The sequence below is a fragment of the Lissotriton vulgaris genome, chromosome 5 (assembly GCF_964263255.1).
Source record: "Lissotriton vulgaris chromosome 5, aLisVul1.2, whole genome shotgun sequence".
NCBI classification, from domain to species: Eukaryota; Metazoa; Chordata; class Amphibia; order Caudata; family Salamandridae; genus Lissotriton; species Lissotriton vulgaris.
Window position 1 is genome coordinate 1,767,592,758 of NC_141693.1, and position 17,066 is coordinate 1,767,609,823.

The following is a 17,066-nucleotide window of genomic DNA, read 5'->3' on the forward strand; positions in this document are numbered from 1 at the left end:
GGTTTTAGCAAAAAATTGCCCCAACCTTTTTATATTGGACAGTCACAGTCCTTATAGAAGACCCCTCACTATTCTGGAGTGCTTGGACCCTGTTTAAAATATATGTTGCACCAGTGCCTATTTAGGAAGGGTTAGGTGCTACGAGACGTGTGAAAAAGAATAAAAATAGCGTAGTGTGCTATGTGAATTATTTACAAGTTAAAATAGGTCTACATGTTTCAACCAATGATAGTATTATGTGGTTTTCGTCAGGACCGTGTTATTTGAACGGGATGGTACACACACGCTAAGGAGTGTCCAGTCCTCGTCCAAAAGCAGACCATAAATAGTGGTCTGGTGTTAAAAAAGTGCTTTTTCCTGAGTTCAGGAGAAAAACACTCGAAGCTGCAATTTGCGCTTCATGGGCATCGAGTTGGCCAAGACTGCAGGTATCCGTTACTTGCGGCTTCTGCTTTTGGACGAGGTCTCGTAGCACCTAACCCTTCCTAAATAGGCACTGGTGCAACATATATTTTAAACAGGGTCCAAGCACTCCAGAATAAATTCTTGGTGTGAGTAGACTTGAACCCTTTTTAACACACTTTTCATAATTATCATTTGCACATATAAAAATCAAAAAAACCCGCTCCACTGTAACCAGGTGTCGCAGCACACCCTATAGGCACTCGGCCTATGGGGTGGGACCCCGATGATGAAGCATGTCACCAACTAGGTTGGTGAGTGAGGGGTCTTCTATAAGGACTATGACTGTCCAATATAAAAAGGTTGGGGCAATTTTTTGCTAAAACCAGAGCCTTAAGCTCCTGATACTGAAGGAATCTCTTCTGTGTTTAAATACCTTTTTGCCCATAGGGGGTACTCCTCCACTGTTTGTTCAATTCACGTTTAAAAATTGACCTGGATGAGGTGTGTAACCGGTTCCCAAGGGATGTTCTCATAATATTGGGAGACTTCAACCATAAATTGAACCCTAAAATAATGGACTCTTGGTTGAAGGACTTGTTGGATGCATATAAAATAGAGCGGGCGCAATTTCCCTGCTGCGAGACTTCAACTAAAGATGATGAGCTTGGGCAACTGTTGGGCGTTATGGGGTTTGTATGTACCAATGGTAGAAAGAAGGCAGACAGGCCTGCGTAGCGTACCTTTAAGGTAGGGCAACAATTGTGCCCCATAGATTACGTATTCATACAAGCCTGGCATTTCCATCTTATCAAACAGTTTGAAATTCTGGGGGTGGAGGGTAGCGACCATTGTCCACTGCAGGTTGAACTTCAGGTAAATGGCCTCCCGCAAAGACAAAAAGTGCTATTAGTAGATGTAGAATACCCCAAGCGGTTAACAACACGAATCACCGAGGAATATATACAGAATCTAAGCGCATATCAGCTAACTGTGAATTTGGGTAACCTCGTACCAGAAGAGAGCATAGCCTGGTGCAAGGGGATAATATGGCAATTGGTGCAATGCCTCCGGATTAAGTTATAGTGTAATAATCATAAAACAGTAAACAATGCGACATTACACCCTAATAATACCAAACATTGGTTTGATGCTGAATGCCGGAAACTAAAGGCCGGTATTAAGAAACAAGAAAAACGCCTCAGAGGTAACTACAGTGAGGAAGTGGTATTAGAACTCAGAAAAATGAAGTTAAACTATAAGACAGTTATCAGAGATATAAAAGGAGTTTTAAGGACAAATGTTGGGATAACTTACTAGTGGTAATTGAAGATAAAAATGTGAAAGGCTTTTGGAGGTTAATACAGGACTGTATGGGAAAAGCACAAGGGACCAAGCAGTGCTCAGTACCAGAGGACAAGTAGCTGACCTACCTAGAGAAAATTTATAGGAAATGGCCAATGAGGGAGGGAATAATGATAAATGTTTGGCCAGGAATAAGTGAAGAACTAAAAATCCACTTTTCCCCAGATCGAATTAGAACCATAATATCTAGGTTAAACCTAACACGGGCAGCTGGCCCTGACAACCTGCCAGCTGTCATAATAAAAACAAACATAGAATGGTGGGCAGAGTTCCTTTCAAATATGTTTTTAGGGATCCTAAATACAGGTGAATTCCCTGCAAATTGGAAAGGGGCTATTGTTAGGCCAATCCACAAAAAAGGCGATGCAAACTCCCCCAAAAATTACTGCTTAATAAACCTTTTGGATATAGGTGAAAAGGTCTTTTCCAAGGTAATCCTAGGGATACTAAAGGAGTGGGTGGAAGATAAACAGATAATACCCCCAGGGCAGGGGGGGTTCAAAGAAGGCCACTCAACGATTGACCATTGTTTTGCTCTGTGGTCCATCGCACGGAAGTCAATTGATCAGAGGGGTAATCTATTCTGCTGTTTCGTTGACTTCCATGCAGCCTTTGATCTTGTGGACAGGGAACAGCTGTGGTCAACACTAGTAGGGCATGAACTACATGATGACCTGCTGGTCCTTATCCAAGCATTACATACAGAAAATTGGGCACAGATAATATTGGACACGGATGGAGGACTGACCGGGAGAATTCCTATTGGGAACGGCTTAAGGCAGGGGTGCGTCTTGGCCCCCCTGCTGTTCGCCCTGTTTTTAGCTGACCTACCCCAAGTATTAAGAGATGTCAGAGGGGTGAACCCGAAATTGGGAGGAAAACACATATCGTGCCTCCTTTATACGGATGACCTAGTAATTATGGATCAAACGGAGATAGGCCTCCAGAGAAAACTAAATAGGTTTAAAGAATATTGTATGAGTAACAAATTTGTGGTAAATATGGATAAGACTAAAATTGTATGTTTTGGGAGAAGGAAAGTGAAGTTCTCATGGTATCTTGGCACAATTTTGCTGGAGAGGGTGAATAATTACAGATATTTGGGAATGTGGTTCTCAGGTAACTTGAAATGGCACACACTCCTGCAAGCATTAAAAATAAGGGCATTGGCGTCGGTCAAAGGCCTAAAAATATTTAATAATACCTATGGTGAAAGGTCAGATAGGCCGGTCTTAAAAGCCTATCAAGCAATGGTCCCCCCACAATTTTTTGTATGGAGCCGAGGTTATTTATCTCAGTGGCAAGACCTCCTGGGATAGAGAGGAGGGAAATATATTAAAAAGCTTATTCGCACTGCCAAAACCCTCTATGGTGCAGGCAGCATGACTGGAGCTGGGAACAACCTCCTGGGCTATAACAGCTTGTATGAGCCTTGTGCGCTTCTGGCAGCGGTTGGGAGTAGGGGAAATCGCTAAAATCTCCCAATGGACTAAGGAGGAGATTACCATTAGTGAGCTTCCCTGGGCAAAAGAGGTGGGAGCCTCAATAAGCAAGGCTTATGGGGTGTTAGATTTGAAGGTATGCTCGTCGCAAGACCCCATAATAATTGGGAAAAAAGAATTAAAGATGCAAGGGGTCAATATGTCCCGTAGTTATGATCGGGACTACCTCGCTCAAAAGACCTCGGTAGCACACATGAAAGTGGCTTGGGAGAGTAGCCAACACTTCCCCTACGTGGATCGGCTACCCAGCCATAGTCTGAGGCGAGAAGTCTTGAAAATGCGAATTGGCATAAACCCTGGTTATGCGAATAACGGGGTTCGAAACCTAATGATAGGATGTAATGGGAAATGCACTTGCACTTTAGGAACCACCTGCGATATTTTACATATTTTATTGGATTGTACGAGATTTTTAGACTTTTGAAAGGAGTTTTTATGTCCGATTTTTAAAAAATATAAGATTACGCACAGAATGCAAGCTGCTACTCTTTTGGTGGAAATGGAGAATTTAGATATAGCCTGTGCATTGGGGAAATACATGAATAAAGTTAAGTTGTTCCTCAAATGCGCAGAAGAACATGTATAGTGCAGCCCTTACCTTTGAAGAAAGGTAGAGATACCAAGGTATAACAGTTGTAAAAACTGCATTCTGAAGAAGTTATGTATAGGAAAAATTTTAGTGATTTTAACAAATAAATGTTATAATACTCCGTTTTAAAAGGAACAAGAGAAGTTAAACTACATGTACCTTGAGGTGTAATTGTGGTTTTAATATTATCATGTTATGCTGTTGCTCTTTCTCTTTGCTGAATATTGTCATGTTTTGCTGCTGTTTTTTCTATTATCACGGAATGTGGGAAATGTACTTTTAAGATTTTAACAAATCAAATAAAGTTTTGTTTGACTGACTGACTGAATATGCTTGGGATGATTTCGTTCAATTTCTTCGAGAGGCAAATCGAAATATACTAAATATTGAATACAAGACACCTGGAGAATTGTGCTCTTTGGATCCAGTTAATGTATGCAGGTATTTCAATCATAGATTTGAAGCTATGATGTCTTTTATCACCAATAAAAAAAAATCCTCCTCTTGGAGAGGTTTTGGACTTCTTTTGGAGAAAGGAGTATCAAGCAAGAGGTGTTCCTCACATACACATGCTAATATGGATCAAAGATGCTCCCAAATTTGGTACAGATTCAGATGATACTGTGTTGTCTTTTATTGAAGAATATGCTACATGTGATATACCCAAAAGTACACAAGATAAGGACTTAAGACAACAAGTGTTACGATACCAAAGTCATCATTGTGGGAAATACTGTCGTCGAAATTACAAATCTAAGGACAAATTCTACACCAAATGTCGTTTCGCATTTCCACTTCCAGTATTATCGAAAGGAAGAGTGAACAGTTTTAAGTCATCTTTGTGACATACTATCACAAGAAAGGCTCCAAAAAATACCTACAACTTAAGAAGAAATGAAGAGTCAAAATACATAAATGACTACAACCCAGTTATTTTGTCCATGTGGAATGCTAACATGGATATTCAATATGTTGCAGACAATTCCATTGCTGTTGCTCGATATGTAACATCGTACATAACAAAATCAGAAAAGACGGAATTGAAGGAAATGTGGGAATAGATTTCCCACGAGAAGAGTCTAAGTAAGAAATTATATACTTACAGTTTGAAGATGTTATCTCATCGAGAAATTGGAGCGTATGAATGCTCGGATCGCTTATCATCTGCAAGTCTATACTCCAAAACAAGAAGAATCATTTGGGTGAGTCTAGGTCTTGCTGGAACACGTAACCGAGTTCTTAAATCTGTACAAGAAATTGAATATTTAGTTGAAAAAGAGCCAGAAAGTACAGATATTGTGAAAACAAATATGTTGGATACATATTATCCAAATAGAAGTCATCATCTTGAGAACATTTGTTTCTATGAAGTGCTGCAAAACTATATTTTTAAACGGGATATTACAGAAAACATCAATAATGGGATATATGCTGTGATTGGTTTCGAAGGGTGTCTGGTGAAACAAAGAAAAGGTCATTTGATTAATCACCATAAAACTAAGTTGCGAAACACTTGACAAAAGGGAATTTTACTATTTATCTCTTTTGCAACTTTTCAAGACATGGCGTTCAGAATTGGAATTACTTGGAGATTTCGAGAGGTATGAAGATTCTTTCAATGCAACTAAAGATACTATAGAATGTGCTGTTTTTGCTAATTAAGTGAAAATGTTAAATGACGAAATTGAGCAAGAAGCTACAATTGCAGCTGAGATTGCTAGAGACAGTTCTCAAGAGAGGCAAACTTCTGCTCTGTTGAGTCATGACCCACTAGGAGAACCAATTGTTCAAAATGAAGCAGCAACTGCTATGGAAGAGGTGGAAACAGCAATGTATCAAGGTCATGAAGATGTTAGAAACTTAGGAAATTTGGAAGAACAACTAAATCTTGATCAGAAAGAAATATATGAGCAAGTGAGAGAACAGATTGATCATGGATTTCTTCATGAGAAGAAAGAGTGCTCTTGCTCATCATTTGAACCTATCCGAATGTACATGAGTGGACAAGCTGGAACAGGCAAAAGATTTTTAATTAAAGTAATCAGAAGTTTTCTACACAAAACAACTGAGTCACATTTGTCTTGTGTTGTCACTGCTCCACTGGGTTAGCAGTCCACAATATTAAAGGAATTACTTTACATCGTTTATTAATGCTACCAGTAGAGCATGAAAACAAATTAGATTACCACAAACTATGTGGAGAAGTTAGTTGTGAAGTTTCAAGATTTTTGAGGAAAATGAAACTTCTTATTATTGATGAGGTAAGCATGGTATCAAACTTAATGTTTGCTTTTGTGCATTTAAGAATGCAGCAAATTCTTAAAAGAGAGTATGACGTAATATTTGGAGGAAAGCACGTCATAGTTTTTGGAGATCTTCTACAACTTATTCCTGTAAAAGGACAACCAGTGTTTAAAATACTGCTGCATGAAGATACTAGAAATTCTTTGGGGAGTATTGGAAATGTAAACATTTGGTCATATTTTGAGTATAAGGAACTTATTGGAAATATGCGACATGCAAATGATGTTGATTATGGAACTATTCTTCAAGATATAAGAATTGGAAAAATGACTGCACATGGCAAACAAGCTTTACAGAGACGATTACTTTCCAATTTGTTTTCGAATGAAAATATTGTGCCAGAGAAAATATACATGACAAATGCAGAAAATAAATCTGTAATCTGCTTAATGTCAACACTACGTGAATGTTCTAAATTCAATGAAGAAATGTTGAAGTTGGAAAATGAAGACATTTTAAAATTGGAAGCTATTGATAAAATAGAACATGAAGGAATCACTATTATTTTGAGTGAAAAGTTGAAGAGGAAATTGGATTCTTTAGAGAAATCGATAAGTAAAACTGCTGGTTTAGAAAAGAATTTGTATGCATGTGTAAACTGTAGGGTAATTTTATGACGTAATTTGAATGTCGAAAAAGGTTTAGTAAATAGAGTAATGGGTAAAGTTTATCTGGATTGTACTTAATTGATTTTGATGAGACAAAGGTTAGTGCAGATCTAAATTGTGTGAAAGAGTATAATAGGTTAAGAAGAAAATATGCGCCTAATTTAGTTCAATATCTAGTATTTGAAAAGCGTCTGGTAGGTAGGAAAAGAAGATTTGAGAATATCTGTAGTGAAAATGTAGAGAAAGAAAAAAACAAGATGAAGTTGCGTCTGCAAGCAAAAAGAAAAAGGACAGTGTTGAAGAGAATGTTGGTTATCGGTTTGAAAATAGTTGTGGTGTCAACTCCTATGCTAATGTAGTTGTTAATGTTGTTTTTGTTCTTGAAAGTTTGCAACAGCAAATTAGTGAAAATCGGGACAAAAGATTCTGTTCATTGTTGTATTCTGTTTATAAGAAATGTAGTAGTGATAAAAGTAAAATACAAACTGTTTCTGATATTCAAAATGTTTTGGACATATGTTCTGGTTCTAGTTAATTTACGCCGAATATTCAGCAAGATTGTCAGGAATTTTTAATGTTTATGCTTGGTGTACTGGTAGATGAAGGTAATAGATATTGAAAACCTTTTTGGCCTTTCTTATAAATGGCAGCATCACTGTGAAAATTGTTTGTTTACATGTGGCACTAACATAGACACTGAAAGATTCATATATTTTACTTTACCTGACTGTGAATCAGTGTCTTTTAACAATCTAATTAGGGGAGCAAGTCAAAACATAGAGTGTAGACAATGTAAATCAGAAATGTCATAAACATTATTTATACAAAGATATGGACAGTATGTAATTTTAATGCTGCAATGTTGTAGAGGTGATGGAAGATAATTGGAAACTTTAATTAAAAATGTTGTAGCTGGTCAAGTTTCAATATCAGGAAGAACTTTTGTAGCTGTTGCAATTATTTTTCATGATGGACATCTGGACATTACACTGTTTATTTAAGATGTTTGAAAGGTTGGATACATTGTAATGATAGTCAATTACTTTTTAAGCAATGTTTGCCTAAAGAGTTACCAAATTCTTACCTAATATGTTTAAAGCCAACATTTTAAGATCAAAATTTGGCCTTTCTGGATTATTGCTGTTAAGGTAGATTAGTCTAGTGTTGTAGAGTATTTTGTAAGTGAGGGTGAGGAGCTTAAAGGTGATCGTCTTGTAGATATTGAGGCAGTGTAGTTGTATCAGGTGGTTGATTATGTGTCTGCAGCAGGGGACATTGATGATCACTCAGGTGGAGGAGTTTTGGATTTGTTGTAGTTGTTGCAGGTGTTTGGCTGGAATTGCTGTGTAGAGTGTTTTGTCACAGTGTAGTCTGCTGCTGATGAGGGCTTGTGTCACTGTTCTTCTTCTTTTGGTTAGGATCCACTTGTAAATGTTGTATAGTATGTCGAGTGTCTTAAAGCAGTACAAAGAGATGGTGTAGACTTGCTTATACATGGAGAGGGAGGAGTGGAGGATGAAATACTATGTTGTGAACATGGTTGGTAGGTGTTGGTACTGTCCACAGTGTAGTTAAGTAGGAGGAGTCATCCAAGGCTGCGGGGGTGGGTCTAAGGATGAGTACCTTCATTTTTTTTAGTTCATGTTTAGAGAGCTGCTCTTTATGTAGTTGGTGACGTCCTTCATTGTGTCGTGGAGGTTGCTTTTGGTGGTATGTCGCTTTTTGGTGAGGAAGAGGATGAGCTGGGTGTTATTGGCGTAGGAGATATTGTTAAATTGTGATGGTGGGCTACCGGTGTGAGGGTGGCCATGTAGATGTTGAATAGCGTCGGGTTGAGGGATGAAGACTGGCGGACGGAGGAATTGATTTTGGTGGTTTTGGAGCAGAAGGCTGGGAGGCAGATGCTCAGGATTACTATTGGACAGTTTGTAAAGTAAGAATTTGACGCATACTTTTTGGCCAATGCGAAAAAGTATGTGAAAACAATAACAAGTTTTTGTTGTATATATTTTGTCAGCATATACTTGTAAGTAACATTATTTACAGTGTATGGAAATTAATCATAATGCTTTGTTATTTTATGATTGTTTGAGATGTTTCATATTTACGTAAGAAATTGCTCTTAAAAAAACATTTAAGATATGTTTTATTTCTATTTCCTAGATTGTTATTGAGAATGTTGAATGGGTTTTTTAAGATAATCTTATTGATTGTCTTTTTTTTGCCCGCTGTTATGTGATGAGTACTATCGAACTCTCTGTTTCTGGCAAAACTCAATATATTCTGAGAACAGCAAAAAAGGCAATTGTAATAGTTTACAAATTATTTTGTATTGTAAAAGATATATTTTAACTGTATTTTATTGTGTCTTCCACAGATGGTAATTTTATAATATATAATTTTTTTTATATTTATTATGCTTAAGGTAAGTACAAAGAACTGTTGAAAATGGTCTATGGAATGTGCTTCAACAGAGCTAAAGTAACAAAACAAGGATTGGAGAACATTAGTGTGTAAAGATGGTTTGTATTTTTTAAAGAGATTTCAAAAAATTATTTAGTGAGTGCACCTGTCAGAACCTGTAATTAATCAGTGGATACGATAATGGCGTATCTAAACCCTAGCTGGCGCAGGAGAGATGAAGAATCCTCAAGGAAATAGACTTGAAGTGCTTTAGTGCAACAGAGGAATTTGGCAAGGGGCGACCAATCGGTCCCCCCGAACGTATGGCAGAGTACCACGATCCCCCCGGGAAGCCATCTTGGGCGGGAGGCGAGTCTCGGCTGGTATGCCCGAAGCGGCGTAGCCGGGGCGCGCCTTTTCCCGCCCTAGAGTGGGTTGGCCTAGACACTGACGCGGCTGGCCACGCCCTTGGGGCAGGCAGGGGCGGGTTTACGCCCGCCCTGAAGACGGATAAAAGGAGGGACAAGACCAGAAAGCATCCTCTTGTTCCTGTGCTCTGAAGCTGCACCTCCTCGCTGCACGTGAGCTCGAGACGGAACGAAGAGCCATTTTTGAGCGTTGTAATCTTTCTCGTTTGTTTTACAGATACTCTGTCGGAGAATGCCGAAGAAGGCGGGAAAGCGAATGACTACCGAACAGATGCTGCGTGTTCTCATGAAGGAGATGACCGACCTAAAGAGGCGGATGGATAAAAATGAGGAAGGGGGCCCGAAACGTCCTTTGGAGGGAACGGCCCCGGGAGGAAAAGGCAAGAGGCCCAGGAGAGGAGCAGCTGGGGGAGATACCCCGGGTCCCAGTGCCCCGCTCGAAGCACCCACTCCTGTGCCGGAGGAAGGGAATCCGATTCCCGTAGTGGTCACCCCCTTGTCCGGGGACGACATGCCGCCCGAGCTGGCAGCACAAGTAGCAGCGTGGTTGGGTAAAAGTAGCAAGGGCGCCACGGCTGTCGACGCGCAGGTGTTAATGAAGCAACTGCGGGAAACTCGTGAAGCAGCGAAGGTATCCACGCCGGCTGCGGCCGTAGAGAAGCCACAGGGGACGGTTTTAGTCGCAGAGACAGCGTCCAGTTCAGGTAAGCGGCCATTGCCGATTGCGAGGGAAGAGTCGGCTCCCTCTCGAAGGGAGAGGTTGGGTCAGCATGTTCCTTTAGCTATTAAAGAAAAGATATGGGCAGGGGAATATGTAAACATCTTCTCGTTGCTTACTGATCATTATGAGATGGAGCATGTTAAAGGTCAGAAGGATCTCATGCATCCGAGTGTTTGGCGCGCAAAGATGGCCGCCTTTAAGGTTAATGAAAACGTTGGCAATTGGGGCAAGGCATGGGGAATTTTCACATCGATCTTGGGAGAACGGAGGCCCGAATTGCTACCCGAGTTGCCGAGTTATCAGTCACGGATCATGGGGTACTCGGTATCACACGAGGGTAATCATTGGTTTTGCTATGATAATCTTTTCAGAAAAGCAAAAGAACATGATAAAAACTTAACTTGGGATTGTTATGATTCTGTGTCCTGGTCCAAAATGAAGGAGACTGGTATGTTGAAAGTGCCATTAGTAGGGAGTAATGTGGGCGAATCCTCCCGTCAGTATGCGGGGACGCCTTTTCGATCAGGTACGGGTACCGACAATCACTCGAGGCCTACCGGTAATACAGGTAAAAAGGGGGTTTGTTGGAATTTTAACAGGAGTAAATGTACTAGGCCCCAGGGATCGTGCAAATTTAGACACGAATGTAGTGGGTGTGGGCAATCATCCCATCCTGAGTCCACGTGCAGAGCCAAAACGGGTGATAACGGGGGTAGAGGAGGTGCCAAACAGGTCTAACATAGTCCGAGGGGCGCCTTTACCTACCCCGATTGATACCTTGGCAATGATTCCCTGGCTCAGTGAATACCCGGATCGTGCTTCCGCTGGGGTGTTGCGGAACGGGTTTTCATATGGTTTCCGCATCCCAGTGGGGGACTTTCAGGGTGTGGAAAAATGCAAAAATCAGATATCGGTCTTGCAGCATACGACCGTGGTACAGGAAAAGATCCGGAAGGAGGTTACTCGAGGTCGAGTCGCCGGTCCGTTTAGTGTACCCCCGGTGGCTAACTTTGTCTGTTCGCCTTTAGGAGTGGTCCCCAAGAAGGACCCGGGTGAGTTTCGGCTGATACATAATTTGTCAGCCCCACGTGGTCTTTCCGTAAACGAAGCGATAGACCCGGAAATGTGTTCGGTACGGTACGCATCTTTCGATGAGGCCGTGGCCATTTTGAATCGCCTGGGGCCCGGGGCGCTGATGGCAAAATCTGATATCGAGTCAGCGTTCCGGTTGCTCCCGGTACATCCAGACGATCAGCGTCTACTGGGTTTCATGTTTCAGGGTCAGTATTATATGGATAGATGTATGCCGATGGGATGCTCAATTTCTTGTGCCTATTTCGAGAAATTCAGTAGTTTTCTACAATGGGTCTTCACAAAGAAGACGGGTTTTCAACATGTGATGCATTATCTCGATGATTTTTTGTTCCTGGGGGCAGCCGGGGATCCGGAATGTGGGCAAGCTTTGGCTGCATTTTGTGTTTTAATGAATCAGTTTGGCGTGCCATTGGCACCAGGTAAGACGGTGGGTCCTTCGACTTGCCTCGAGTTTCTGGGGATCGAGTTAGACTCCGGAGAAGGTTGTTTCCGTTTACCAAGTGATAAAGTGTTTAAGTTCAGGGCATCCCTGCAAATGTGTTTGAGTGAAGCTAAGGTTAAGCTGCATCAGTTACAGCAGTTAGTGGGCCAGTTGAATTTTGCCCTGAGAGTTATACCTATGGCCCGCCCCTTTTCCCGTTCGATCGCTCAAGCCATGGTCGGATTGAAGGAGGGCCATCATCGCACGAGGCTCTCGGCCGAGGTCCGCCAGGACATGCGCATTTGGTTGGCATTTCTGGCAGATTTCAATGGTCGAGTCGTCTGGAATAAACCAGCCGTGTCCTCTGATGAGCTGGGGCTGTGGACGGACTCGGCAGGGAGTGTAGGTTTTGGTGCCATTTTCGGTGCTCGATGGTCTGCACAAAAATGGCCGGCATGGTGGCATAACAGTGGACTGACAAGTAACATTGCTTTCCTGGAACTTTTCCCCATTTTCGTGGCCCTGAGAACGTGGCCCGAAGGGTTCAGAGATCACTCTGTGGTATTTTGGTCTGACAATATGACCGTGGTTGAGTGTATCAATAGTCAGGCAGCACGATGCAAATGGGTTTTGAGGCTGCTCAAGGAAATCGTATTACTGTGTATGCAACTGAATGTGTTATTCAAAGCAAGACATGTCCCTGGGGTAATGAACCAGGCGGCTGATGCCCTTTCTTGTTTTCGTATGCAGGCCTTCTGGGGTTTTCTGCCCACAGCGGACCCGGAGCCGGCACCCTTTCCCGAAGCTCTTTGGTCTCTCGGTGCCCCGAACTTCGTAACCTCGTGGGAGAGAGTTTAGCACCCAGGACGAGGAAGGCATATGAAGGGGCGTTCCGGTCCTATTTAGCCTTTTTGGGGACTGCTAGAGAGGAGCTTTGGGGCCAGGAGGAAGGGGTCGTGAACTTTCTGATGTCATTACATCTGGCAGGGAAAACGGTGGCCACGGCCCAGAGGCATCGGGCTGCCATTTCCTTTGTCGCTAGGGCTCATGGGATCCAGGACCCGACAGCGTCTTTCGTTGTGCAAAAAGCGCTACGTGGGTGGCAACGCCTTGAGGGTCGCAGAGTAGATGAGAGGCGCCTGATAGGTTTGGATAGGTTGGCCCAGTTATTATCCAGACTCCCTACAACATGTTCGTCTCAGTTTGAGACAGTGTTATTCCGAGCCGCTTTTACGCTGGCATTTCATGGGGCTATGCGGGTAAGCGAATTAGTGGCAAGGAACAAGCAGGATGTGACGGGAGGACTGTGCGCAGAGCACGTTCAGATCAGAGGGGAGACGATGACTGTCTCGTTTGTGAGGTCCAAAACCGACCAGAGTGGGATGGGTGAATGCATTATTATACGCAGGATTCCCGGGTCGTCCATGTGCCCAGTGAAGTGTTTAGAGGATTATTTAACACGAAGGGTGGCATCATGGGGGGGGACCTTGTTGAGACACGCGGACGCCACCCCACTGACAAGGTTTCAGTTTCAGCGGGTGCTTGCGATGTCGATTACAGCTGCGGGCTTGAACCCGGGCGAATTTGGGACCCATTCCTTTCGGATAGGGGCTGCTACAGAGGCTACAGCCAGGGGTCTGAATGTGGAACAAGTTAAACGTGTGGGGCGTTGGTCCTCCAATTGTTATAAAAGGTGTGTGCGTTTGCACATGTTGTGAAGCCGTAATGATGTACTCACGCTTCTTGTTTTGTTTGGTTTTCAGTGACGCAAGCCTACGAGGCGGGGCGGACTATGCAGTCGACCCAACACCGGGCCAGCGGTCAGACATCACCGGCTGTTAAAAAGGAGGTGTGGGTCGTGGGCCACTCATACGTGAGGCGTGCCGCGGACGTATTCAAGGCAGGTGACATGGTGCACGTGGCTGGGGAATACGGGTACAGTGTGTCCTTCTACGGAAAGGGCGGTCTCTGTATTGACCAGTTCCAATCATTTTTCGAGGGTTTGCTAGGGCGGACGAGGTCACCGCCGTCTGTAGTCATAGTACATCTTGGGGGCAATGATTTGGTCACCACTGGTAGACGACTTCTCCTGGAAGCGATGCTTTCCACTGTAAGTTGGTTAGCGAGGAGAGTTCCAGGGTGCACGATTGCGTGGTCCCATATGATCCCACGAAAAGTGTGGCGGGGGGCTTTTTCGGTTTCTGCTTTAAATCACTCTGTGAGAAAAATTAATAACAAAGTAAGTAGGTTGTTCCGTTCCAATGCACTGCATTCTATCGCGCATGGATGTATTAATGATGACAGTATGTACTTGGGGGATGGTGTTCATTTGTCTCGGATGGGGAATGAGTTACTCATAGGAGACTTCATAGCTTGGCTGAAGACGTTAAACATGACCTTTAGGTAGGAGTGTGGTGGGGGGTCCGGATAGCCGGTCAACTATCCGGACCTGTGGCGGTAAGGTCATGATCGGTGAGCACTAATTGGAAGATCCCTATGAGTGGGCGTCACCCATTACGGATGGGGGCGCTCGGGGGAGGTGGCCATTGGCCCCTCAACGGGGAGGCGGTCCCTTCTAAGGATGGGTCGCCGAAAGGAAAGGGAAGGCGGTCAAGGCCCCTTCATGGGTAGGAGGGGTTACAGCCCCCTCCTGGGGAATTTCCCGGGGCCAGTACGTCTGCGACGGCAGATGTGGTAAGTTGTGTGGGGTTTGGGGGGGGGTCTACGCTACCTTCTAGATACCTCACACGAGTCCTCGTACGACCTTTAAGTGGCGTCGAGTTTTATTGGGGCCCCCGTCAAGTCAAGGGAAATTGGTAGTTGCACTTGAGGTATGCCTCCGTGCCGCCCCTCTCAAGTGAGTGGGATATGTCTGGGTTAGGGATCTTGACACCGGTTACGACCTTGCCGTTGGCCCTTAAACGTTAGGATGTACAATTTCAAAAGTTAAGTAAATGTTTGGTAGGATGTTAGTTCGGCTAGGAGAACCTTTGTACTAGAGGATATGTTAAGGTTAGCCAAACATCGCAATGTGGTAATGAAATTGTACATAATATGAAACTGTTTATTTTAATGTTTTAATTTTGTTTCATATTTTAATAAATACGGCCCGGGAGGGTCACTCCCTCCCGTCTCCAAAAACTTCAGAACTGTTTCCGGTTTCCCATCCTTGGGGATTGTGTTGAGAGGGGGTGGCGGGTATCTCAGCCATATGGCAAGGGGCGACCAATCGGTCCCCCCGAACGTATGGCAGAGTACCACGATCCCCCCGGGAAGCCATCTTGGGCGGGAGGCGAGTCTCGGCTGGTATGCCCGAAGCGGCGTAGCCGGGGCGCGCCTTTTCCCGCCCTAGAGTGGGTTGGCCTAGACACTGACGCGGCTGGCCACGCCCTTGGGGCAGGCAGGGGTGGGTTTACGCCCGCCCTGAAGACGGATAAAAGGAGGGACAAGACCAGAAAGCATCCTCTTGTTCCTGTGCTCTGAAGCTGCACCTCCTCGCTGCACGTGAGCTCGAGACGGAACGAAGAGCCATTTTTGACCCACCCACCAGCCCCTGAAGACAGCGAGTGGTTTTAAATAAAGTTTGATTGATAATTCTGATCTTCGTTTACAGGTTGCAGTATTATCGTGAAGATTTGGAGTATGCAATAAAGAATGATCGTTTGTGTTATGTTTTGCAAATAAAGTAATTCTGCTTTAGTGTTCATCAGTAGGCATGCTTTGAATAAAGTTGTTGTTGCTACTGTCTGTTATATTTAGTCTTTAGTTATTTAGTTATCATTGTCGTATTTATTTTGGTCGGGCGGTAAGGTCATGATCGGTGAGCACTAATTGGAAGATCCCTATGAGTGGGCGTCACCCATTACGGATGGGGGCGCTCGGGGGAGGTGGCCATTGGCCCCTCAACGGGGAGGCGGTCCCTTCTAAGGATGGGTCGCCGAAAGGAAAGGGAAGGCGGTCAAGGCCCCTTCATGGGTAGGAGGGGTTACAGCCCCCTCCTGGGGAATTTCCCGGGGCCAGTACGTCTGCGACGGCAGATGTGGTAAGTTGTGTGGGGTTTGGGGGGGGGTCTACGCTACCTTCTAGATACCTCACACGAGTCCTCGTACGACCTTTAAGTGGCGTCGAGTTTTATTGGGGCCCCCGTCAAGTCAAGGGAAATTGGTAGTTGCACTTGAGGTATGCCTCCGTGCCGCCCCTCTCAAGTGAGGGGGATATGTCTGGGTTAGGGATCTTGACACCGGTTACGACCTTGCCGTTGGCCCTTAAACGTTAGGATGTACAATTTCAAAAGTTAAGTAAATGTTTGGTAGGATGTTAGTTCGGCTAGGAGAACCTTTGTACTAGAGGATATGTTAAGGTTAGCCAAACATCGCAATGTGGTAATGAAATTGTACATAATATGAAACTGTTTATTTTAATGTTTTAATTTTGTTTCATATTTTAATAAATACGGCCCGGGAGGGTCACTCCCTCCCGTCTCCAAAAACTTCAGAACTGTTTCCGGTTTCCCATCCTTGGGGATTGTGTTGAGAGGGGGTGGCGGGTATCTCAGCCATACGAATATGGCATGTCGAGGAAAGACGCGGTGGCGGTCTAGTCATTTACCACACACCTGTGTCGAATCCTTGATGAGGCGCACGCTCCCTAACGAGTGCATACTTTACCTAAGACGTTACAGAGTTCAGATTCGTTTTCAATTGCTCCGTAGATATTCCTGAAGACAAAGCACAAATATTTATGAGAGGGTTAAAGAAGGTTCCCGGTTAAACTTATCTTAGTTATCATGCCCGCAACTAGAATTAAGAAGGATCATTACTGAAAAATACAAGATATTCAAGGATTCACAGAATAGGTAAGAAGCAACTGCATAAAGAAAGGGTGGTAGAAGAAAACAAGGACATTAATATTATAAAAATTAGACAGTAACCTGAGAGGCCTAGTTTAATGAATGGTATGTAATTATAGGTTATCAGCAGTGAGAAAAATAAAGAACGGCAAGTTACAAGGTTGCAGATAAACAGTAGAGTAGAGGCTACTTCGAAAGACCAAGGGGTAGGTAATTAGTAGCGTTAGACTAAATTATAGATAAGGAATAGAGATAGAATAGCGTAGGTTATTAAATATTTGTTCTTTGTTAGTTTCCGTTATGTATCCGAGTCAAGGGATTGTCTGTGAATAAAACAAGACAGCCAGTGAGAAGGTGACAAGGAGGAAGTGCAGAGGTC